General features: G+C 40.6%; 1 protein-coding gene and 1 non-coding gene across 4 annotated transcripts in view; both read right to left on the reverse strand.

Annotated features, from left to right (window-relative positions):
• Positions 1-24,706, reverse strand: part of LOC5568396 (rab11 family-interacting protein 4B) — a 362,368-nt gene that overhangs the window by 252,227 nt on the left and 85,435 nt on the right. The gene's annotated exons all lie outside the window — the stretch shown is intronic.
• Positions 11,645-11,716, reverse strand: Trnaa-agc. Its single transcript has one exon. It is a non-coding gene; the product is annotated as a tRNA-Ala (tRNA).

A 24,706-nucleotide genomic window follows, 5' to 3' on the forward strand; every position in this document is an offset into this window, starting at 1 on the left:
TCATATTGATTCAGTCATGTTTTGTTCATATAAGAGGATTACTTTTTATTTTATTATATTTATTATGTTGATGACTTCATTATGTTTTCGGAGAGGTATAATGGACTATAACCAGTGAAAATGATGTGATCATCCCTAGGACTATTGTAATTAGGAGTTTTGTTTACCAAGACGAATCTGTAATATAACCACTTCCAATTTTCCAAACTCCCATTGACTTCTCGTGGCAGTGCAGAGGATTCCAACGGCTTCCTCAAAGATAGTATCACGTAAATATTTATTCCATAATCCCAATTTTCATGTATTAGGACACAGCAGGACGCGGTATTGCTTAGTACAAGGAATGAGAATTCCATTACTTACACACTGAGAGTGCTGCGACTAACCCTAAGTAACATCCGTTGGATCCTTGTGCATGTATAGTTGCTCTTGTAATGACGGAGAAGCAACAGTAGGCGGTCAATCACGCTATTAAATCACATTGATCAACATATTGATAAGAATTTGTTGCAATTAGTAGTGGTAAAAACATTGAACGTGGTAATTTAATACCCTATTATAGGTTCAAAACTTCAAAGTACTTAGTTGTGTTGTCTCTAGATAAAGTATTCTCAAACTAACTGCGAAGATGCTTGAATAATCATCTTTTGAATGCCGAGTGTCAGTCATATGGACATTTTTATTTGTAAATTCTATGCACTAATATAAAAAAGCCATAAAAAAGCTCTAATTGAGACTTCATAGAAATAATGGTAAATATACAAATCACTAAAACTTCTGATTTTCTCGACGTAATGATTTAAAATTTACAGGGAAGATGCTTGGATATCACATGTTTTGAATGCTTAATGCAAAGCTGATGGTTACTTGGCTTTTTTTACAAGTAAATAATGATGCACCGTTGAGCAATATTTATAAGCATGTGAATATCCCATGCAAACTAGCTTAAAACCTTCTAATCACTATAACTTTCGATTCCCTTGTTAGAATATTTTCAAATTCACGGAGAATATGCTTGAATACTATATCTTTCGAATGGTGGGTGCCGAATTCATGGACATTTTTTTCTGTTAATAACGGTTTCTGGCACACCGTGGTCGTATTATAAGCTTCTGTGTTAAGTTAAAAGCGAGTGAATTTGCAAGCGGACGTTCCTATCCCTGAGCAAAAGTGTTTAGACTTCCCCAACTTGGTTCATTACAAGCCAGGTATATGCGTCTTTTATGGTTGTTGGATACAACAAAGACGGATCCTAATAAAGCATTGGCCAATGCCGATAGGCCATTCAACAAATACCATCTGTACTTGTTCGACAACTCCAGGGAATGACCTGCACCCTAGAGAAACGGTACAGTGGTTGGTCCCCAACTGCAATCGGATTCAAACGGAACAGAGAAGAAATTTTGTGCAGTATTGACTAACATAAGAACGAAATGAGACCACGTGGGGAGAAGAGCCTTCGGCTATGGGCTATAAGTATTAAGTCTGCTACATAAAATTTCATGCTCGTTTGCTCTTTCGCATTTGCACAATCGTAGCACTGGTGCTCCTCCACTGATGTCGATGACTATGACTGGGGTGGAATCCAGAAATTGGATACCGACCGACGATCAAAGAGTGCATAACTGTTTCACGGCCCATTATGAAGCGGCGGTTGTCCCATTGTTGTTTAAAAAATCGGAGAAATGTGGGGATAATTCTAATACATTTTGTAGGCGTTATGCTGATTGGTTTGAAATTCAAACATATATCATTAACCTAAACATTATGTAGAAAGCTCACAAAGCAAAAGTTCTTCATTTACGATTTAATATTCTCCAAAAGAATAAAGGTACGAACAAAAAGCAGCCATCACATAAATACTGAATCTTCTTCTTAAACACACCAAGCACAATCTCCAACAACCACGGGCGGCTGTTGGTGTTAGGTAACAGCAACCGCTTGGTTTAATGCGATGTATATCGGTAAATGAGCATAACTCTTTTACTTTGAGCAACGATTATGTTAAAGTATTCAAATCGAGCACGAAACACGGTTTGAAACACGACTCGAACAGATATTACATCCTGCAAGAACGACTCATCTGTAGAAAGATCAACAAGCGGATTCAGAGCATGCAGATGAAACGAATAAAAAATGACAATTACGTTTCAAATCAAATGCAGGTATTGTTATGGCGGGCGGTACCTGTTCAATTTACACCAATTATTCGTTTGGAGGTCTCGCGCAATAACTTCAATTGTTTCGACAGGATGACCATAACACTCTAAAGTGAACGCGGTACAGAGAAAAGATCTGGTATGAGCCAAAAAACAGACATGAGACATGCGAAAAAAAAACTCTTGATGAATGTAAGTAAGATCGAACATGAATGAATGTCATTGACATTGAGAGGCAATTAAATAGCCAAAATGAAATTAGAGTGATTGATGGATCATTCGCAATTGAACTTTAGCGAGTAATAACATTGAAATTGCTGAAATGGTTTAGAGGTCATGCCTAACTCAGCGGTAAGTTCCGCGGTAATGAATCATAAAGGTAGAAGGGTTTGAAAATAAATTCTTTGATAGCCACGAGTACAGTGATAGGTGACAAGGAAACTTTCAATTTTCAGTGTTTCGTAATAGAAAATTCTTAGTTATTTTTGCTGAACACTTACAATTTCATTGACACAATGTTCGCGGGTTATTATTCGTACATTTACAGTTCAATGTAAAATAAATGAGTTTTGAATGTTTGTTTAAAAACCTCGCTAAATGTAGCAACTAGATATGTTAACAATAGAAACTTTAGAGCCCCAAGTTTGAAAAAAGATCAAACAGGAACCAGAATATAAGAATCCCTTGGACAATCCTTAGAGAACCCGAGCATACAATTCTTTCAGCATAGCATAGCATAGACTAACTGTACGTACATGTCAATGGTTGCTACTCCGTGATTGATCGAAACTGGTAAGAATTTCACTTTGATCCAAATCAATAAGGGATGGGATTTTCCGCTTAGTCTCGATGTGCAATTTTAGCAGCTCTCATATTATTGATCAATAACGGCACCGGCCAAGTCCTTACAGTCAGTTGGAATGGCGAAGGAATGTTAGTGTGTAATGAGTGTTACTTCTAGAGACCGGCAATACTTCTGCATCTGCACAATCCTCACGGGAAGGGTGTTTATTGGTGAGGGAGCAAAGAGATCTGAGAGTCACCTTTGGTCGGTAATGCGATTCATGGATAAGAATTAAGACTCTTACTTGAAACTCCTTTTGTATAAGGAGGAAGAATACGACTCTTACTTAAAACTAGTTTTGCATTTTTGTCTGTCTTGGTGAAAAGAACCAGATCATACAATTCTTTAACAATATTTTCAAGTACTTTTTTTGATATTACTCATAACATTAACATAACATTGCTCGTATTAAAGTATATATTTCTCTATGTATTTTACAGAAATAAACTCGGGTATCTGTTAAGATGGGGCCTTTCTTAGCCGAGTGGTTAGAGTGCGCGGCTACAAAACAAAGTCATACTGAAGGTGACTTGATTCGATTAATGATTGGTCCAGGATCTTTTGTAATGGAAATTTCCTCGACTTCCCTGGAAATAGAGTATCATCGTACCTGCCACACGATATACTAAATGCTAAAATGGCAACTTTAGGCTTAAAAGCTCTCTGTTAATAACTGTGGATGATGGGGCCCAGATAGTCGTAGCGGTAAACGTGCAGCTATTCAGCATAACCATGCTGAGGATCGTGGGTTCAAATCCCGCTGGTCGAGGATCTTTTCGTAATGGAAATTTTCTCGATTCCCAGGGCATTGAGTATCTTCGTACCTGCCACACGATATACACATGCAAAAATAGTCAATCGGCAAAGAAAGCTCTCAGTTAATAACTGTGGAAATGCTCATAGGAACACTAATCTGAGAAGCAGGCTTTGTCCCAGTTGGGACGTAACGGTCAGAAAAAAAGAAGAAGAAGAATAACTGTGGAAGTGTTCATTGAACACCAAGCTGTGGAGCAGGCTTTGTCCTAGTGTTATTCTAAAGTTTCTTTAGAAGTTTATTCAGCGTTTCTGTTACAGACTTTCTAAGAAACTTCTTAAAGCCTTTCGTTCAAGACACCTTCAAGAGTTTGACCTGATTTTTATAATTTTCAAATTAATATTACTCCACGAATTCGTCTATAGATTCAAACATAGCTTTTCTTACGATTTGTTTACAGACTTCCTCAGAAAATTCTTAATTCTTTTAGTTGTGGATAACTTTAAGAATCCAACCATGAAATTTACTCAAAAATTTTGATTCAAGATTTATTTAAGACGATAAAAAGATATTTCTCTGAAAATTACTCCAGAAATACCTCTAAAGATTCCGTCAAAAAATATTACCCAGAAATTAGGAAATCTTTCCAGCGACTTTTCTACGAAACCTTCCAGAAATCACTGGAGAAATTCATGTGTAAATCCGGGAGATATTTGTGAAGGTTATTTTTTTTTTTTTTTTTGAAATATCTGTGGAAGTTTCCTTGCAAGATTCATTAGATATGTTATTGAAATGGTCCTCCGGAAATCTAGGGGGTTGGTGTCAGGCCCTGCGAGCCAGCCGTAAAAACACATCAGCACAGGAACGTCAACGAGAGAATACGGACCGGATCAATCGGCAAAGACCACAGCGACGAAAATGGACTAGCGATTGGAAACTCGGTACGTGGAACTGCAAATCTCTCAACTTCATTGGAAGTACTCGCATACTCTCCGATGTACTGAAGACCCGCGGTTTCGACATCGTAGCGCTGCAGGAGGTGTGCTGGACAGGAGCATTGGTGCGAACGTTTAGAGGTAATCATACCATCTACCAGAGCTGCGGCAACACACGCGAGCTGGGAACAGCTTTTATAGTGATGGGTGATATGCAAAGGCGCGTGATCGGGTGGTGGCCGATCAATGAACGAATGTGTAAGTTAAGAATCAAAGGCCGATTCTTTAACTTCAGCATAATCAACGTGCATAGCCCACACTCCGGAAGCACTGATGATGACAAGGACGCATTTTACGCGCAGCTCGAACGCGAGTACGACCGCTGCCCAAGCCACGACGTCAAGATCATCATAGGAGATTTGAACGCTCAGGTTGGCCAGGAGGAGGAGTTCAGACCGACGATTGGAAAGTTCAGCGCCCACCGGCTGACGAACGAGAACGGCCTACGACTGATAGATTTTGCCGCCTCCAAGAACATGGCCATTCGTAGCACCTATTTCCAGCACAGCCTCCCGTATCGGTACACCTGGAGATCACCCCAGCAGACAGAATCGCAAATTGACCACGTTTTGATCGATGGACGGCACTTCTCCGACATAACCGACGTCAGAACCTATCGTGGCGCCAACATTGACTCCGACCACTACCTGGTGATGGTGAAACTGCGCCCAAAACTATCCGTCATCAACAATGTACGGTACCGACGCCCGCCCCGGTACAACCTCGAGCGGCTGAAACAACCGGATGTCGCCAATGCGTACGCGCAGCATCTTGAGGCAGCGTTGCCGGATGAGGGCGAGCTCGATAGGGCCCCTCTTGAGGACTGCTGGAGGACAGTCAAAGCAGCCATTAACGACGCTGCCGAAAGCGTTGTCGGATATGTGGAACGGAGCTCAAGAAACGATTGGTTCGACGAGGAGTGCCAGGAGGTTCTAGAGGAGAAGAATGCAGCGCGGGCTGCAATGCTGCAGCATGGTACGCGGCAAAACGTGGAACGATACAGACTGAAGCGGAAACAGCAAACCCGCCTATTCCGGGACAAAAAGCGCCGCCTGGAAGAGGTGGAATGCCAAGAGATGGAGTTGCTGTACCGTTCTCAAGAAACGCGGAAGTTCTATCAGAAGCTCAACACATCCCGCAAAGGCTTCGTGCCGCGAGCTGAGATGTGCCGGGATAAGGATGGGAGCATCTTGACGGACGGACGCGAGGTGATCGAAAGGTGGAAGCAGCACTACGATGAACACCTGAATGGCGCAGAGAACACAGGCACAGAAGGTCAGGACAGCGAAGGCGATGGCTACGTAGGCACAGCGGATAGCGGAAATCAACCAGCTCCCACGATGGGGGAAGTTAAGGATGCCATTCAACAGCTCAAGAACAACAAAGCCGCTGGCAAGGATGGTATCGGAGCCGAACTCATCAAGATGGGCCCGGACAGGTTGGCCGCTTGTCTGCATCGGCTGATAGTCAGAATCTGGGAAACGGAACAGCTACCGGAGGAGTGGAAGCAAGGCGTTATATGCCCTATCTACAAAAAGGGCGACAAACTGGAGTGTGAAAATTATCGTGCAATCACCATCCTAAACGCCGCCTATAAAGTGCTATCCCAGATTCTCTTCCGTCGTCTATCACCTATAGCAAACGAGTTCGTGGGAAGTTATCAAGCAGGTTTCATCGACGGCCGCTCGACAACGGACCAGATCTTTTCCGTGCGGCAAATCCTCCAGAAATGCCGTGAGTACCAGGTCCCTACGCACCATTTGTTCATCGATTTCAAGGCGGCATACGATAGTATCGACCGCATAGAGCTATGGAAAATCATGGACGAGAACAGCTTTCCCGGGAAGCTCACAAGATTGATCAGAGCAACGATGGACGGTGTGCAAAACTGCGTGAAGATCTCGGGCGAACACTCCAGTTCGTTCGAGTCTCGGCGGGGACTACGACAGGGCGACGGACTTTCGTGCCTGTTGTTCAATATTGCGCTTGAAGGTGTCATGCGGAGAGCCGGACTTAACAGTCGAGGCACGATTTTCACGAGATCCGGACAATTTGTTTGCTTCGCGGACGACATGGATATTATTGGGAGAAAATTTGAAACGGTGGCAGATTTGTTCACCCGCCTGAAACGCGAAGCAACAAGAGTCGGGCTAATGGTGAATGCGTCGAAAACAAAGTACATGCTGGTTGGCGGAACTGAGCGCGACAGGACCCGCCTAGGAAGCAGTGTTACGATAGACGGGGATACCTTCGAGGTGGTGGACGAGTTCGTCTACCTCGGATCCTTGTTGACGGCTGACAACAATGTTAGTCGGGAAATACGAAGGCGCATCATCAGCGGAAGTCGTGCCTACTATGGGCTCCAGAAGAAACTGCGGTCAAGAAAGATTCACCCCCGCACCAAATGCACGATGTACAAAACGCTCATAAGACCGGTAGTCCTCTATCGGCATGTGGCGTGGACTATGCTCGAGGAGGACTTGCAAGCTCTTGGGGTTTTCGAACGCCGAGTGCTGAGGACGATCTTCGGCGGCGTGCAGGAGAACGGCGTGTAGCGGCGAAGGATGAACCACGAGCTCGCTCAACTCTACGGCGAACCTAGTATCGTGAAGGTAGCTAAAGCTGGAAGGATACGCTGGGCAGGGCATGTTGCAAGAATGCCGGACAACAACCCTGTAAAGATGGTGTTCGCCACGAATCCGGTCGGAACAAGAAGGCGTGGGGCGCAGCGAGCTAGGTGGATTGATCAGGTACACCAGGACCTGGAGAGCGTGGGTCACAGTCGAGGATGGAGAGAAGCGGCCATGAACCGAGGGAATTGGCGAAATATTGTTGGCGAGGCTTTATCAAGATAATTGATGTAAAGCCAAATAAGTAAGTAAGTATGTTATTGAAAGCGTGAAGCATATTAGCGAACCAATTAAAATCCTGGATAATATTCTTCAGTTTTCTGGAGGAATTTCTTAGAATATTGGATGTGTGCAGGAATGGTCGAAGGAACTGTTGCTGAATAAAACCTGGTGTGACACCCAAAAGGAGCTTCTGAAGAATCTTCTTCTTCTTCTGTCGGGTGTGGGATCACTGCGTCCATTTTTTAGGACTATTGTGATATACCCTATTACTCTATGTACACAATGTTTTCCAGTAGCAAATGTGCCTCCGGAATACTTTGCGCATTTGACTGAACTTTGAACCATCTGCCATTGATGGGCAGAAGTCCTAGGTTGCAGTGTTGTAGTTCCCCCAATCTGGCGTGATCAGCCTAATAAAGCTAACCACCTCCCTGGGGGATGCGTTCCAAATATCAGCTGGCTGTAAGTAGTGCTTGCCAAATATTTTGAACCTACGATGGATGTGTGCACTGCAAGAGCAGAGAAGGTGTTGTGAGGTTTCGTCCGTCTCGTCACAGAAACGGCAATTTGTGTTTTGGACGACACCGATCTTGTATAAGTGGTATCTGCTTGGGCAGTGACCAGTTATTAGACCGATGTATGTTCTGAGATCCCTTTTGTTGAGACCTATAAGTTTTTGTGTTTGTGTCGTGTTTATTGTTACGAACCTTTTGGACTGATTCGCATTGGAAACTGTATTCCAATTTGATTGAATTTGACCGAACAACCAGTTGTTCAATTCCGTGTTTAGTGCAGAGTTTGAAATGCCAAGGAATGGCTCTGGACCAATGAACATATTGGTTGATCCATTCCTTGCTAGCTGATCGGCAATTTCGTTACCCTCTAGACCCGTATGTCCTGGGATCCAATATAGTTTAACTCGATTGCGTTCAGCTAGGGATTTCAATGCAAGAATGCATTCCCACACAAGTTTTGAGTTGCAAGTGAAAGCCTTCAAAGATTGAAGCGCTGCTTGACTATCAGAGAAAATACAGATGGTGGCATGTCTCTAATTTCTTTTCAGACACAGCTGCGCACATTCCTTGATTGCATAGACTTCTGCTTGAAATACTGTAGGCCACTGTCCAAGAGAGACAGAGATTTTGGTTTTCGGTCCGTATACTCCAGACCCTGTCAAATTATTCATTTTTGAACCATCTGTGTAGAATTTAATAGATCCCGGTGAAATGGTGGGTCCACCTCCTTCCCATTCCTCACGAGAAGGAAAGACCACCGTGAATGGCGAGTCATAGTTTACCACTTTTTCCATCCAGTCACTACATTTTTCAACAATAGGATTTATCGAAAATTCGTTTAATATACTGAGGTGACCTGTTAAGTCCCCTGACAGTAGGACTGTTGATCGTTTTAGCCGAAGAGCACTTTTCTCAGCATCCAGCTTTATGAATTGATCCAGCCGGGGCAGATTGAGTATAGCATCTAGGGCAAACGAGGGGGTACTACGAACTGCACCGGTTATGGCAATACAGGCAGTACGTTGAATTTTGTTCAGCTTAGCTCTAGCCGTAGCTTCCTTTGTCTTAGGCCACCAAACAAGGGACGCATAGGTTATTCTAGGCCGAACGATTGTTTTATAGATCCACATGATCATACTGGGTTTTAGACCCCATGTTTTACCACAGGTCTTTGAGCAAACCCAGAGTGAATTGAGACCTTTATTTATGATTGTTTGAAGATGGGTGTTCCAATTTAGTTTTGCGTCAAGTGTGATGCCAAGATACTTGACCTCATTTGAGTAAACTAATTGTATTTGGTTCAAGAAAAGAGGGTGGAGTTGTACCTTTCGTCTTTTTGTGAACGGTACAATTGTTGTTTTTGAAGGGTTTATTCCTAGTTTCTCTTTTTGACACCAGGAGAGTGTGTGATTGAGAGCAATTTGCATCCTTGATGAAATAACGCTGTCAAATTTGCCTCGTACAATAATGACTACGTCATCTGCGTATCCAACAACTTCAAAACCCCTTCTTTCTAAGCTATCTAGCAGTTAGTCCACCGCTAATGACCACAATAAGGGAGATAGTACTCCTTGAGGGCATCCCCTTGTAGCCATTACAGTAATGCGCGAATCACTCAGCTCAGATGAGATCTGTCGATTTGCTAGCATAGCATGTACCCAGGTTGCAATGCATGGGTCGAAGTTTCTCCTCAACATTGCCGAACCTATAGACGAATAAGAAACGTTATCGAACGCGCCCTCAATATCAAGAAATGCTATAAGAGCGATTTCTCAGCGACAACCATAGAAGAATTAATATGAAAGATTATACAAAGGATACATGATTGCCTAGGCGGCCAAAAAAGAACACATTTTGAAAACTGAAATTTTGTGTCAATGCAGTTTTACGTTATTATGTTTGCAGTAAATTTTGCACATGTTTTGGTATGGTACAAAAAGTGTTTTCCATAGAAAAAAAAGATCATTTTGGCTCGAGAATAGCCTTTGAAAATGGCCCATAAATTTTTGCACGCAACTTTTTTGAAAAATGAACTCCAAAACTGTTGATTTTAGAGACAAATGTTCTATGAAGAAGTTGTAGTAAACCGTTCGGGCTAAAAGAAAAAAATATACACCTAAAAAATATTTTAAGTTTTTTCATGAAAAATTAAAAAATAAAACTTAAATTTTCAATTACACAGAATTTTAATTATTACTATACAATCTAGATAGTAGACAGGTGTTTGGGACAAAGTTTCAAAATGGAGAAATTTTCAATAAAAAAGTTTTTCTGAAAACAACTTTTGGTGGATTTTCGTTTTTTTTTTGTCAAAAGAAAAACGTTTTGATGATACAATAAGAATCTTGAAATGATTCTAATCCATAATAATATGATCAGAACGTATTTATTTTGACAAAAATCAAAATTTTGAAAAATCGGCCAAAAGATGTTCTTAAAAAAACTTTTTTATTAAAAAGTTCTCCATTATTAAACTTTGTCCCAATCATCTGTTAACTATCAAAATTATATGCTGAAAATTAGAATTATATAAAAAATTGAGTTTTTGTGCGATTTAAAATTTATATTTTATTGTTGGATTTTTAATGAAAATAAATAAAATATTTTTCAGTGTATATTTTTTTCTTATAATATTAACGGTTAACTAAAATTTATTTATAGAACATTTTTCTCTTGAAAATCAACAGTTTCGGAGTTAGAATTGTTCAAACGAGTTGCATGCAAAAAATTATAGGCCATTTTCAAAAGTCGTCAAATTATGATTATGATTAATCTATGGAAAACCCTTATTTTACCATGCCAAAAACATGTGCAAAATTTAATCGAAATCTAAGCACGATTTTGATTTTTTTTTCGATTTTGGATGGAATTTCCATTCTGGATGGAATTCGTCAAATGTTACTCTGTAAAGTATGTAGTACACAGTATCAACTAAAAAGTGGCTTTAGATAGAATTTTGAATTGCTGTCTAATCCTAGTCAAATGTATGACATTGCGTACTAATGTAGTAGTTGGAGAATTTGAAATCCTCAGAAAATGCTTGGACTGATCATTTGAAGATACGCTGAATGGGTTTCTGGAAGAATTTTGCGATGAATCGGTTCCCGTGGAATCCTTCGAAAATCCCAAAAGGAATCCGAGGAGGGTTTACAATGTTTAAAGATTCCAGCTTTGAAAAAATCTTCGAAGGAATCCATGAAAAAACTTCTCAACAATACCGGAGAGATTTCTTGTATGAATCACTGCATGAATTTATGTGAGATATATCTAGGTAACTCTGGTAAAGATTACAAAAAATAATTATGGAGAAGTTTTTAGTTACTGATAGCATCATAGAAGAACGTGAAGAAATTCTCACAGGAAAACTCATAAACCGCAGGAGAAATTCTTCGAAGAAGGAAGATTACCTAAAAAAAATTCCTGGAGTAGAAAATTGTTAAAAAAAATGGTTGAATAAAATTAAATTAACTCATTACGCGTGGTAAAGATGGACAAATTTTGGGTGAAATTATGAAAAAAATCCACGTGCTCGGCTGGGATTCGAACCCAGGACTCTTGTATGCTAGACGAGCGCTTTACCAACTAAGCTACCGAGCCACTTGGTGATCCAATAACTGAGTTGGTTACAAGTTTAGAATTCAAATCCCTACAGACCACGCGGACCCCTTTCATAACCCATATCCATCCATCTCATGTTAATTACACACACGGGAAGAGCGAGTGCGATTTATTTAGTGTTGAAACTGTTTGCCTATCGTACCTACATTGCTTCCACAACAACTGTATTGTGGAAGAGTAAAGATGTGGGAAGGCTATCAACGTGTCGTTCTCACTCAAGTGACGACATGACTACTACAGAGAGGCAGTAACACTCTAATAGATTGAATAGATGATAAGTAATATAATAAGATGTCCACTGTAATAATCCTTGAGGGAAATGTACTGGATAATTCAGTTTGAACCTCATAAATAATAAAAAAAAATGTTGCAGGAACATCTGTAAATACTTTTAGAATCATACCTACAAAAGTTCTTCGGGCAATTCTGAAGAAATCGATCTAGAGTTATTCATGAAGAGAAATAGAAATTGCTTCAAGAATGCCGTAGAATTTCTGAGTCCTTGACGGAATTCCTGAAAGAATTCATTGAAAAAATATGAACCCTTGATAATTTTTCTACAGGAGTTTAAGAAGAAGTTGTCATTATTTTATTTGGCTCTCGACGTGCTAAATTTTATTTTTGTAATTTTTATTGATTTTTTCAAGATTTAGAGGTGAAAAAATCTATATATATATATATATATACTGTTGTGCTCAGAACACGTTTGGAAACATATTTTGAAAACCTTTAAAAAAAATTAAAAAATATTGCTTATGTATTATTGGAGAATCTGGAGAACTAAAATTTCTATGGAGAGTTTTATATAGAAATTTTTCGAGGAAATCCTAAAGTTTTTTTTTTTTTAATGAAGCCCTTGAGTCAATCAAACAATAAATTAATTTCATATATCATAAATCTTTGAGAAAATCTTTGCAGGAATCTCAGGAGAATCACCTTAGGAAAACCTAGGGGGAATCATCACGTTAATTTATTTTATCGTTTAAAAAAATTGGAATGAATCTTTTGAAACCTCATAAAATCTCTGGAAGGATTCCTGAGAAATTCTAGACGTGAATCAATAAAGGATGAACCCCTGGAGGAGCGCCTGAATCATTTTCTGGAATAACGTTTGGCATAAATCCTGAGAAATTTCTAACGCTTCCCCTGGCAGGATTCCTGCAGAAATTGCCAGGATATATTAGAAGCACACCTAACAGAAGTAAAAAAAATATATAGAAGTATTCCTAAAAAAATACCTAAAGCAATTCTTGGTAAATCCTTAGAGAAATTCCATGAGGCATTCATGAAAGACTATCTGAAATCTTAGAGAGAAATTCTGAAGAATATATTAGAGAAATTGTTTCTTTTTCTTAGGGAAAAATTCTGAGGAATACTTAGAGAAATTTTTCATAGAAAAAAAAAAGAAAATTTCTTCATGAATAGCTTTTAGAGAGACGTCATACCAGCAAAATATGTGAAAACTTGTCGTTTTCATTAAGCTACAAGTGTAGCTGAAATTTAACCATGATTCTCTCATCAAATCAAAATTCAATTAAGCAACCATCATTATGAACATGAACAGCTTGTTGTACCGATTATAGCCCAGCCATAACATATATTTCCGGCATGTGTGAAACAAAAATAGCCAAAACAAAAATGGATCATTACTCATATGGCTGCTACCAGCACACAACATTTGAACTCTCCCTCTCATTTCTTTGTCACCGTTCATCCGTTATGAAGATGAAATCCGTCGTAAACAATTTAAATTAATGGGAAATACTCGAGAGGAAAAGGACCCTTTTAGCAAAATTTACATCCTGTGTTACTTATGGTTTTTGTACAGACAATATCCCTTGCCCGGATAATGCAGCTTCCAGAAGTAGAGCACGTTTTGAACCTCCTTAAATTCAACAAGCACATCTGGGAGTTTAGCTCGCTCATGTTTCACCTTGTTCAAATGCGCGCTCATGCACTAATCTCAAACGTGCTCAATTTCCAGCTCATTATCTGTGCACTCCCACCAAAATCACCGGATATAAGTAATTATCGAGGCTTTCGGTGAAAAAGGGTTCATCGTTTCCTCTTGCTCTCGCATCGGACGTCGTTGAACAGATAATGGATGTTTTCTCGAGTATACTCCTCAACACACTACACTAATAGCGAAAGATAAACAACACCCGGTCCCGAAGCGGAGAAGTGTTTCTTCTCATTTCCTCAGCTTGCCGCAGAGTGATGATTTTGTAGATTTGGGTAGGATTTATTTCCTAGGTGGTCTTATGGTGGCCGTATGGGTTACATTTAGACAGATGTGGATGACTGCGTTTTAGTGGATGCATCCGAATGGATACTACATAACTAGATTCCATTAGAACTAAAAGTACAATGCCAGGAGCATAATGTCAGAATAGATTAGTACAACCCGTCGAAAGATTCATCGAATGGTGAACGGCTTAAACAGACGGTTTGTTTAGTTTCAACTGGCCATTGAAGGAGCTGCCAGATTGGATGGTAGTATTTATACGTGATTTCAAAGCCAAATATCGACGTTCGTTTGTCGCATTGTAGCAGTTGGATCGTGTTCGGAGAAATGGAAGGTGAAAAATGAAGAAAAAGAAAAAAACAGCTACGTGATTGGCGACAACATTGCTGATACAAAGAGATTGCTAGAGTAGAGAGAACTCTGGATTTGACCGAAAAAATAAATGGGTTGGACGATACTAGGGCAAGTCGCCTAATGTTGAACGGCTAAAAACGTCGCCTATTGTTGGACAGCCCGTGTATTCCTTATGGCGTGTTCAACAATTAGCGAGCATTTTGACCGTTCAACAATTGGCGATTTACCCTATTTATTTTTAATAAATAAATCAAAAAGTCGTAACGATTCAATATACAGGGTGTTAGGTTCGTGAGTGCAGACATTTTAAGGGGTGATAGAGGACCATGTTAGATGAAAAAAATCGTTCTACGGATATGGTCAATTCTTAACTGTTACCGAGTTATTCAACATTTAATGTTTTAGGATATGTTTGTCTTTAAGTGGTTATAACTTTGGAATAGTTCAACGAATCTCAATTCTCTTACTTCCATTTGAAAGCTAATTAAATTTCCAATCTACTAACAACTTTACATCTAATGGGTTTTGCAAATAAATTCATTTTTAAGAGCAAATAAGTTCAAAGGTAGTGATTTTTCTCTTGTTTTTTTCAGTTTACTTTAAAAAATGCGTAATAAATTTCATGCTTGTCTTAAGCAAAGTTGTGTGCTTCAAGCTGCTCTACAATTCGTTCTTTGACACCAAACTTCTATCTCTACGCGTTCTCTTGCAATTTTGATTTGAACACGTCACTTTGGGTCATAAATTTTGGTCCGTAAACGCAACAGGTAACAGTTCATTTCACCCCACTGTGTTGCAAAACGTGACGCATTGTTTGCATCCGCGCACAGCACACTTGATCTCAGGTTTAGACAACAACAGCTTGGCGCGTATGATTAAGCACACGCTGCTGTGCGTTCTTTTGCATGCTGTTTGAAACTTAAAATAAATCGTTTTTGTCCGATGGAAATCAATTTTTCAAAATGTTGAAGGAGTGTAGTAAAACATTGATCGGTTTGTTATTTTTCTGTTGATGATTGATCTGAATTGTAAGCAATAATTGTCATTGCTCGTTGAGTTAATGTTTCAAAGTACTGCATAACAGTATTGATGAAACAACATTGAACATACAGAAAATGTTTATCTGGTTGATTCATATCAGTTTATTTGAAGGCTCTGTGCAATGTTCCAAAGACTGCAAGGATGCTGCTAAATATTTGGAAGCAGTAACACGCTTACGATACTTAAAAGCTTTGAGTGTATCCAAGTCCCAATTTTACTGTGAATATCATTCAACTGTTAACGCCAGGAGTTAAATTGTTTAATGATTCATTCAAAAATAACCTAGATACTTTGCTAGAAGTTTCCCCAGCCCTATTAACTATTCAAGAATATCTCGAGAAATTAATTCAGGAATGCATCCAGACATTTAAAAAAAAAAGTGTCTACACCGAGGAATTGCCAAATAAACTCTTCTATGAATTTTTCAGCTCTTCTTTAAGAAATTGTTCATGGTAACACTCACCAAATTTGTAGTGGAATTCGATTAAAAGTGCTTACTAAATTCATCCTGATATTTACTGAGGTATTCGTGTTGAAATTTATCTAGGGATTACACCAGGAATCTCTCAGGTTCTCTTATAAAAGCAGGATAATCGTCAACAAATTCAAACTGGATTTTCTCCAGATATTTTTTGAGGAATGCATGTAATTTTCAATTCAATTCTTCTCAAATTATCCAACAAATTCTTCATAGAGGTGCTGAAAAATGTTTGAAACAAGAAATCTCATGAGGATATCGATGAATGAGTTGATGCAAAAATTGAATTCCAGGAATCCTTGAAAAAATCTTCAATAGACTCGATGGAAAAATGTCTGATAATATTCCTTGAAGAACCACTCGAAGTTTGGTTAATTGTGTTTACTTTAAAGATCCATTCCTCCAGAATTGATCTGGAAATTCCTCCAGAGTTTCTCCAGGAATTTTTCTATACATTCTTTCGGAGTTCTTCCAGTTATTCTTCCGAAGTACCTCTGGAGCTCCACCGGTAGTTTCTCAACAGTTCTTCCGAAAAAGTCTCCAGAGCTCCACCGAGAATTTGTTCTTCGGCAATTCCTTGGGACTTCATCCGGGTACTCTTAGGGAGTTTCTTCTGGAATTCTTTCGAAGCTCCACTGATTTTTTTTTTCAGACGTTGCTTTCTAAATTCCTCTGGAATCCCTCCCACAATTTCTCCGGAGCTCCTCCAGGAACTGTACTGTAGTTCCTTTAGGAATTTACACGCGAGTTGCTTCAAGAATCTGGCAGCTTCACCAGAAATTCTACCGCAGTTTCTCCAGGAATCCTGCCGGTTGTTCCTCCGAGAATTTTCCAAGAATATACCCGAGAGTTTTCTTGGAAGGCCTCCGGGAGTTCCTCCAAAAATTTCTTCAGGAGTTCTTCCACAAATTCCTTTGAGAGGTCCTCCAAGAATTTCTGAGGATTCTTTTCCCGGGAATTTCTTCAAAATTTTCATAGGGAGTTCCTTCAAGAATCCCTTGAGACCTCATCCTAAAATTCCTCAGTTCGTAGGAAGTCGCTATGAAGAAAATCCAATGGAATTCCCTGTAGAGCTCTGGAGGAACTCCGGAGGATATGCTGGATGGAATTCAGAAGAATTACTGCAACAATTTTGGAAGAATTTCTTGAGCAACTCCGGAGGAATTACCGTTGAAGCTACGAAGGAATTCTCGGAGGAACTCTGAAGGAACCCTGGACAAATTCGTACAGAACACTTAAGGAACTCCTTAGCCGAGTGGTTAGAGTCCGCTGCTACAAAGCAAAGCCATGCTGAAGGTGTCTGGGTTCGATTCCCGGTCGGTCCAGGATCTTTTTGTAGTGGAAATTTCCTTGACTTCCCTGGGCATAGAGCATCATCGTACCTGCCACACACGATATACGAATGCGAAAATGGCAACTTTGGCAAAGAAAGCTCTCAGTTAATAACTGTGGAAGTGCTCATAAGAACACTAAGCTGAGATGCAGGCCCTGTAGTAGTGAAGACTTTAATGCCAAAATGAAGAACAAGACTAAAGGAACTCCGAAAGAAAACCAGGAGAATCTCTTGAAGAATTCGCGGAGGAACTCTGGGATACTTCGCGGAGAAAATCTAGGGGAATTTCCGGAGCAACTCTTGAGGAATTCCTAGCGGAACTCCGAAGGATTTCCGATGAATTACTGCACAAACTCTGGAAAATTCCTGGAAAAACTCCGAACTTTGTGCGGTAATCCGAAGAAATACCTGCTGGAAATCCAAAGGAATTTCCGGAGCAAATCTGAAGGAATTGCTTGAGGAACTTCGACAAAAATTCCATGAGGAACTCTGATGAAATTCGTAGCGGACCTCCAAAAGAATTCCTGGAGGAACACCGAAAGATTTGCCGGAGGAACTGCGGAATATTTTCTAGAGAAACTTCGAATCAAAATCCTGAAGGAACTATGGAGGAAATCCTGGAGGAATCTGGTGGGGTTTGACTGTAACTCTTAATCGTTCTGATTTAACGGCTACGCAGTCTTTCAGAAAATGAAACGAGGTTTATAACTTGCCCAACGTTTCGAACCGGGGGTGGTGTCTTGGAACTTTGGAGATATTTCTGGAGGATCCTTGAAGAACTCCGAGGATTTTCTGGAGGAACTCCGAAAGAATTCCTAGATCCATAAAGGGATTTCCGGCAAAAAATTTGAAAGAATTCTTGGAGAAATTTCTAGAGAAACTACGATGGAACTCCTTGAGAAACTCTGAAAGAATTCCTGGAGAATATCCGAAAGAACTCCTGGAGAAACTTGGAAGCCCGGAGTACTTTGAAAAATTCCCGGTGGAGCTCTGGGGGATTTCCAGAAGGAAGTCTGCAGGAATTCCTGGATGAATGCCCAAAACAGCTCTGAAGGAATTCCTGGAGGAACTCTTAAAAAAATCCTGGAGGAATTCCGGATGAATTGTTGGAGGAACTCCGGACAAATTGCTGGAGGAACTCCAGAAGAACTGCTGGAGATCTGCTGAGGAATTTACGAGAGTAATCTGGAAAAAAATCCTGGAAGAATTTCTGAAACTACTACGGAATAACTCCGAAAGGAGCTATGAAGGAAATCCAATGGAATTCCCTGTGGAGCTCTGGAGGATAAGCTGGATACAATCCAGAAGAAGTACTGGAAAAACTCCGGAGGAATTTCTGGAGCAACTCAGAAGGAACTATCGTTAAAGCTACGAAGGAATTCTCGGAGGAACTCTGAAGGAACCCTGGACAAGTTCCTTCAGAATCTCCAAAGCAAATCCATGTGGAACTACGGAGCAATTCCTGTAGGAATTCGAAGGCGTTCTTATAGAAACTCCGGATGTGTTTCTTGAGGAACTCCGGAGGCGTTTCTAGAGGAATTTCTGGAGAAACTAAGGAGGAAATTCGGAGGACTTAGCGTTGGAGCTCCAGAGGAACTTTTCAGGAATAACTGGATGAGGAATAGCTTGAGTACCTCCAAAGGATTTACTGAAATAACTTTGGAAGAATTTCCAGTGGAGAATTTTCCGAGACGTTGCTGATTGAAATCCAGATGAATTGCCTGAGGAAATGCGGAATAATTTTTGGAAGGATTTGAAAAAAATCCTGGAGGAACTCCGGAAGAACTTCACGAGGAACTCTTGAGGAATTCCGGGAAGGAAGTCTAGAGGAGTTTCCGAAGAAACTCTTGAGACATTTCCTGAGAAATTCTGCAGAAATCCTCGAAGGGAATGTAGGGAATTTTTTGAAGTAGCTTCAGAAGAATTCCTTGTGGAACTCTGGAGCATTTCCAAGGAATTATTTGAGGAACTCTGGATAATTCCTGGAGAAATTCCAAAAAAAGGAGGAACCACGGAAGAAATGCGAAGGAATTCCTTGTAGAGCTCCAAAAGAATTCCCGGAGGAATATTTGGAATATCTCCAGAGGCATTTCTGAAGGAAATTCCTGAAGGAAATCCTCGGCGAGGAATATCTAGAGAAAATTCCCACAGAAATTCCTAGGAGAAATCCCTAGATGAATTTCCTGGAGCAAATCCGTGGAGGAAATTCTGGATGAATTTCTGTAGCTAATCTCCAGAGCTATTAATGGAGGGATTTCGGAGGAATTGATGTAAGAAATCCCCGAAGAAAATTATGAACAAAATCTCTGGATGAAATTCCCGGATCAATTCTTGGAGGAAATACTTAGGTCTTAGACGAGTTCTTGGAGGAAATCTCCGAAGGAATTCCTAGGGAAAAACCCCGGCGGAATTTCTGAAGATATCCCTGGAAAGTTTTCTGAAACAAATTCTGAAAGAAATACCCGGAGAAATCGCTATTGGGAATTCCCTGAGGAATTCGTTGAGAAAACCCCGGAGTAATTCTTGGAGGATATCTGATGCAAATCCCAAAAATTTCCTGGAGGAAATCTCCGGAAAAATTCTCTGAAAAATCCCCGATATAATTTCTGGAGAGAGAGAATTCATCCACAGAGGAATTCCTAAAGAAAATCTCCGGAGGAATTCTTGGAAATCATTTCCGGAGGAATTTCTGGAGGAAATCCCAGGAGGAATTTCGGAAGGAAATCCCCGGAGGTGCTACTTGAGGTACCTCTCGTAGCAATTTCTAGAGGTAATCCCTGGAGGAATTCCAAAAACAAATTGCTGGAGAAATTCCTGGAGAAAATCCCCGGAGGAGTTCTTGGGGGAATCCCCGGAGGAATTCATAGAGCAAATTGCCAGTCGAGTTTCTGGAGGAAATCCTCGGCGGAATTGCTATTACAGATCTCCTGGGGATTTCCCGGAGAAAATCTCCGAATGAGTTTTTGAGGGATATAAAATAACCGGAGTTTTTGGTGGAAATCACCGGAGGAATTCTTGGAAAAAATCTCTGGTGCAAATCCCCAGCGAAATTTCTGAAAAAGTCCCCAAAAGAAGCCCCTAAGAAATTCCTGCGAATAGCTGACAGTGTCTTTGCGATATTATCCAGGAATTTCTTCAAAAGATTTTGTCAAGAAATTCTTTCGGGCATTATTTTAGAGAATTCATCCGGAGATTTCCCACAGAAGTTTCTTCGGAAATTTCACCCAGGAATTTCTTCGGCAATTTCAACGATTCCTACGGGGATATCCCTCAAAAACTCATTCGGAGATTTTCTCCGGGAAATCCCCAAGAGATCTGTAATAGCAATTCCGCCGAGGATTTCCTCCAGAAACTCGTCTGGCAATTTGCTCTATGAATTCCTCCGGGGATTCCCCCAAGAACTCCCCCGGAGATTTTCTCCAGCAATTTGTTTTGGGAATTCCTCCGGGGATTACCTCCAGGAATTGCTACGAGAGGTACCTCAAGTAGCACCTCCGGGGATTTCCTTCCGAAATTCCTCCTGGGATTTCCTCCAGAAATTCCTCCGGAAATGATTTCCAAGAATTCCTCCGGAGATTTTCTTTAGGAATTCCTCTGTGGATGAATTCTCTCTCTCCAGAAATTATATCGGGGATTTTTCAGAGAATTTTTCCGGAGATTTCCTCCAGGAAATTTTTGGGATTTGCATCAGATATCCTCCAAGAATTACTCCGGGGTTTTCTCAACGAATTCCTCAGGGAATTCCCAATAGCGATTTCTCCGGGTATTTCTTTCAGAATTTGTTTCAGAAAACTTTCCAGGGATATCTTCAGAAATTCCGCCGGGGTTTTTCCCTAGGAATTCCTTCGGAGATTTCCTCCAAGAACTCGTCTAAGACCTAAGTATTTCCTCCAAGAATTGATCCGGGAATTTCATCCAGAGATTTTGTTCATAATTTTCTTCGGGGATTTCTTACATCAATTCCTCCGAAATCCCTCCATTAATAGCTCTGGAGATTAGCTACAGAAATTCATCCAGAATTTCCTCCACGGATTTGCTCCAGGAAATTCATCTAGGGATTTCTCCTAGGAATTTCTGTGGGAATTTTCTCTAGATATTCCTCGCCGAGGATTTCCTTCAGGAATTTCCTTCAGAAATGCCTCTGGAGATATTCCAAATATTCCTCCGGGAATTCTTTTGGAGCTCTACAAGGAATTCCTTCGCATTTCTTCCGTGGTTCCTCCTTTTTTTGGAATTTCTCCAGGAATTATCCAGAGTTCCTCAAATAATTCCTTGGAAATGCTCCAGAGTTCCACAAGGAATTCTTCTGAAGCTACTTCAAAAAATTCCCTACATTCCCTTCGAGGATTTCTGCAGAATTTCTCAGGAAATGTCTCAAGAGTTTCTTCGGAAACTCCTCTAGACTTCCTTCCCGGAATTCCTCAAGAGTTCCTCGTGAAGTTCTTCCGGAGTTCCTCCAGGATTTTTTTCAAATCCTTCCAAAAATTATTCCGCATTTCCTCAGGCAATTCATCTGGATTTCAATCAACAACTTCTCGGAAAATTCTCCACTGGAAATTCTTCCAAAGTTATTTCAGTAAATCCTTTGGAGGTACTCAAGCTATTCCTCATCCAGTTATTCCTGAAAAGTTCCTCTGGAGCTCCAACGCTAAGTCCTCCGAATTTCCTCCTTAGTTTCTCCAGAAATTCCTCTAGAAACGCCTCCGGAGTTCCTCAAGAAACACATCCGGAGTTTCTATAAGAACGCCTTCGAATTCCTACAGGAATTGCTCCGTAGTTCCACATGGATTTGCTTTGGAGATTCTGAAGGAACTTGTCCAGGGTTCCTTCAGAGTTCCTCCGAGAATTCCTTCGTAGCTTTAACGATAGTTCCTTCTGAGTTGCTCCAGAAATTCCTCCGGAGTTTTTCCAGTACTTCTTCTGGATTGTATCCAGCTTATCCTCCAGAGCTCCACAGGGAATTCCATTGGATTTCCTTCATAGCTCCTTTCGGAGTTATTCCGTAGTAGTTTCAGAAATTCTTCCAGGATTTTTTTCCAGATTACTCTCGTAAATTCCTCAGCAGATCTCCAGCAGTTCTTCTGGAGTTCCTCCAGCAATTTGTCCGGAGTTCCTCCAACAATTCATCCGCAATTCCTCCAGGATTTTTTTAAGAGTTCCTCCAGGAATTCCTTCAGAGCTGTTTTGGGCATTCATCCAGGAATTCCTGCAGACTTCCTTCTGGAAATCCCCCAGAGCTCCACCGGGAATTTTTCAAAGTACTCCGGGCTTCCAAGTTTCTCCAGGAGTTCTTTCGGATATTCTCCAGGAATTCTTTCAGAGTTTCTCAAGGAGTTCCATCGTAGTTTCTCTAGAAATTTCTCCAAGAATTCTTTCAAATTTTTTGCCGGAAATCCCTTTATGGATCTAGGAATTCTTTCGGAGTTCCTCCAGAAAATCCTCGGAGTTCTTCAAGGATCCTCCAGAAATATCTCCAAAGTTCCAAGACACCACCCCCGGTTCGAAACGTTGGGCAAGTTATAAACCTCGTTTCATTTTCTGAAAGACTGCGTAGCCGTTAAATCAGAACGATTAAGAGTTACAGTCAAACCCCACCAGATTCCTCCAGGATTTCCTCCATAGTTCCTTCAGGATTTTGATTCGAAGTTTCTCTAGAAAATATTCCGCAGTTCCTCCGGCAAATCTTTCGGTGTTCCTCCAGGAATTCTTTTGGAGGTCCGCTACGAATTTCATCAGAGTTCCTCATGGAATTTTTGTCGAAGTTCCTCAAGCAATTCCTTCAGATTTGCTCCGGAAATTCCTTTGGATTTCCAGCAGGTATTTCTTCGGATTACCGCCAAAGTTCGGAGTTTTTCCAGGAATTTTCCAGAGTTTGTGCAGTAATTCATCGGAAATCCTTCGGAGTTCCGCTAGGAATTCCTCAAGAGTTGCTCCGGAAATTCCCCTAGATTTTCTCCGCGAAGTATCCCAGAGATCCTCCGCGAATTCTTCAAGAGATTCTCCTGGTTTTCTTTCGGAGTTCCTTTAGTCTTGTTCTTCATTTTGGCATTAAAGTCTTCACTACTACAGGGCCTGCATCTCAGCTTAGTGTTCTTATGAGCACTTCCACAGTTATTAACTGAGAGCTTTCTTTGCCAAAGTTGCCATTTTCGCATTCGTATATCGTGTGTGGCAGGTACGATGATGCTCTATGCCCAGGGAAGTCAAGGAAATTTCCACTACAAAAAGATCCTGGACCGACCGGGAATCGAACCCAGACACCTTCAGCATGGCTTTGCTTTGTAGCAGCGGACTCTAACCACTCGGCTAAGGAGTTCCTTAAGTGTTCTGTACGAATTTGTCCAGGGTTCCTTCAGAGTTCCTCCGAGAATTCCTTCGTAGCTTCAACGGTAATTCCTCCGGAGTTGCTCAAGAAATTCTTCCAAAATTGTTGCAGTAATTCTTCTGAATTCCATCCAGCATATCCTCCGGAGTTCCTCCAGAGCTCTACAGGGAATTCCATTGGATTTTCTTCATAGCGACTTCCTACGAACTGAGGAATTTTAGGATGAGGTCTCAAGGGATTCTTGAAGGAACTCCCTATGAAAATTTTGAAGAAATTCCCGGGAAAAGAATCCTCAGAAATTCTTGGAGGACCTCTCAAAGGAATTTGTGGAAGAACTCCTGAAGAAATTTTTGGAGGAACTCCCGGAGGCCTTCCAAGAAAACTCTCGGGTATATTCTTGGAAAATTCTCGGAGGAACAACCGGCAGGATTCCTGGAGAAACTGCGGTAGAATTTCTGGTGAAGCTGCCAGATTCTTGAAGCAACTCGCGTGTAAATTCCTAAAGGAACTACAGTACAGTTCCTGGAGGAGCTCCGGAGAAATTGTGGGAGGGATTCCAGAGGAATTTAGAAAGCAACGTCTGAAAAAAAAATCAGTGGAGCTTCGAAAGAATTCCAGAAGAAACTCCCTAAGAGTACCCGGATGAAGTCCCAAGGAATTGCCGAAGAACAAATTCTCGGTGGAGCTCTGGAGACTTTTTCGGAAGAACTGTTGAGAAACTACCGGTGGAGCTCCAGAGGTACTTCGGAAGAATAACTGGAAGAACTCCGAAAGAATGTATAGAAAAATTCCTGGAGAAACTCTGGAGGAATTTCCAGATCAATTCTGGAGGAATGGATCTTTAAAGTAAACACAATTAACCAAACTTCGAGTGGTTCTTCAAGGAATATTATCAGACATTTTTCCATCGAGTCTATTGAAGATTTTTTCAAGGATTCCTGGAATTCAATTTTTGCATCAACTCATTCATCGATATCCTCATGAGATTTCTTGTTTCAAACATTTTTCAGCACCTCTATGAAGAATTTGTTGGATAATTTGAGAAGAATTGAATTGAAAGTTACATGCATTCCTCAAAAAATATCTGGAGAAAATCCAGTTTGAATTTGTTGACGATTATCCTGCTTTTATAAGAGAACCTGAGAGATTCCTGGTGTAATCCCTAGATAAATTTCAACACGAATACCTCAGTA

The sequence above is a fragment of the Aedes aegypti genome, chromosome 3 (genome assembly GCF_002204515.2).
Source record: "Aedes aegypti strain LVP_AGWG chromosome 3, AaegL5.0 Primary Assembly, whole genome shotgun sequence".
NCBI lineage: Eukaryota > Metazoa > Arthropoda > Insecta > Diptera > Culicidae > Aedes > Aedes aegypti.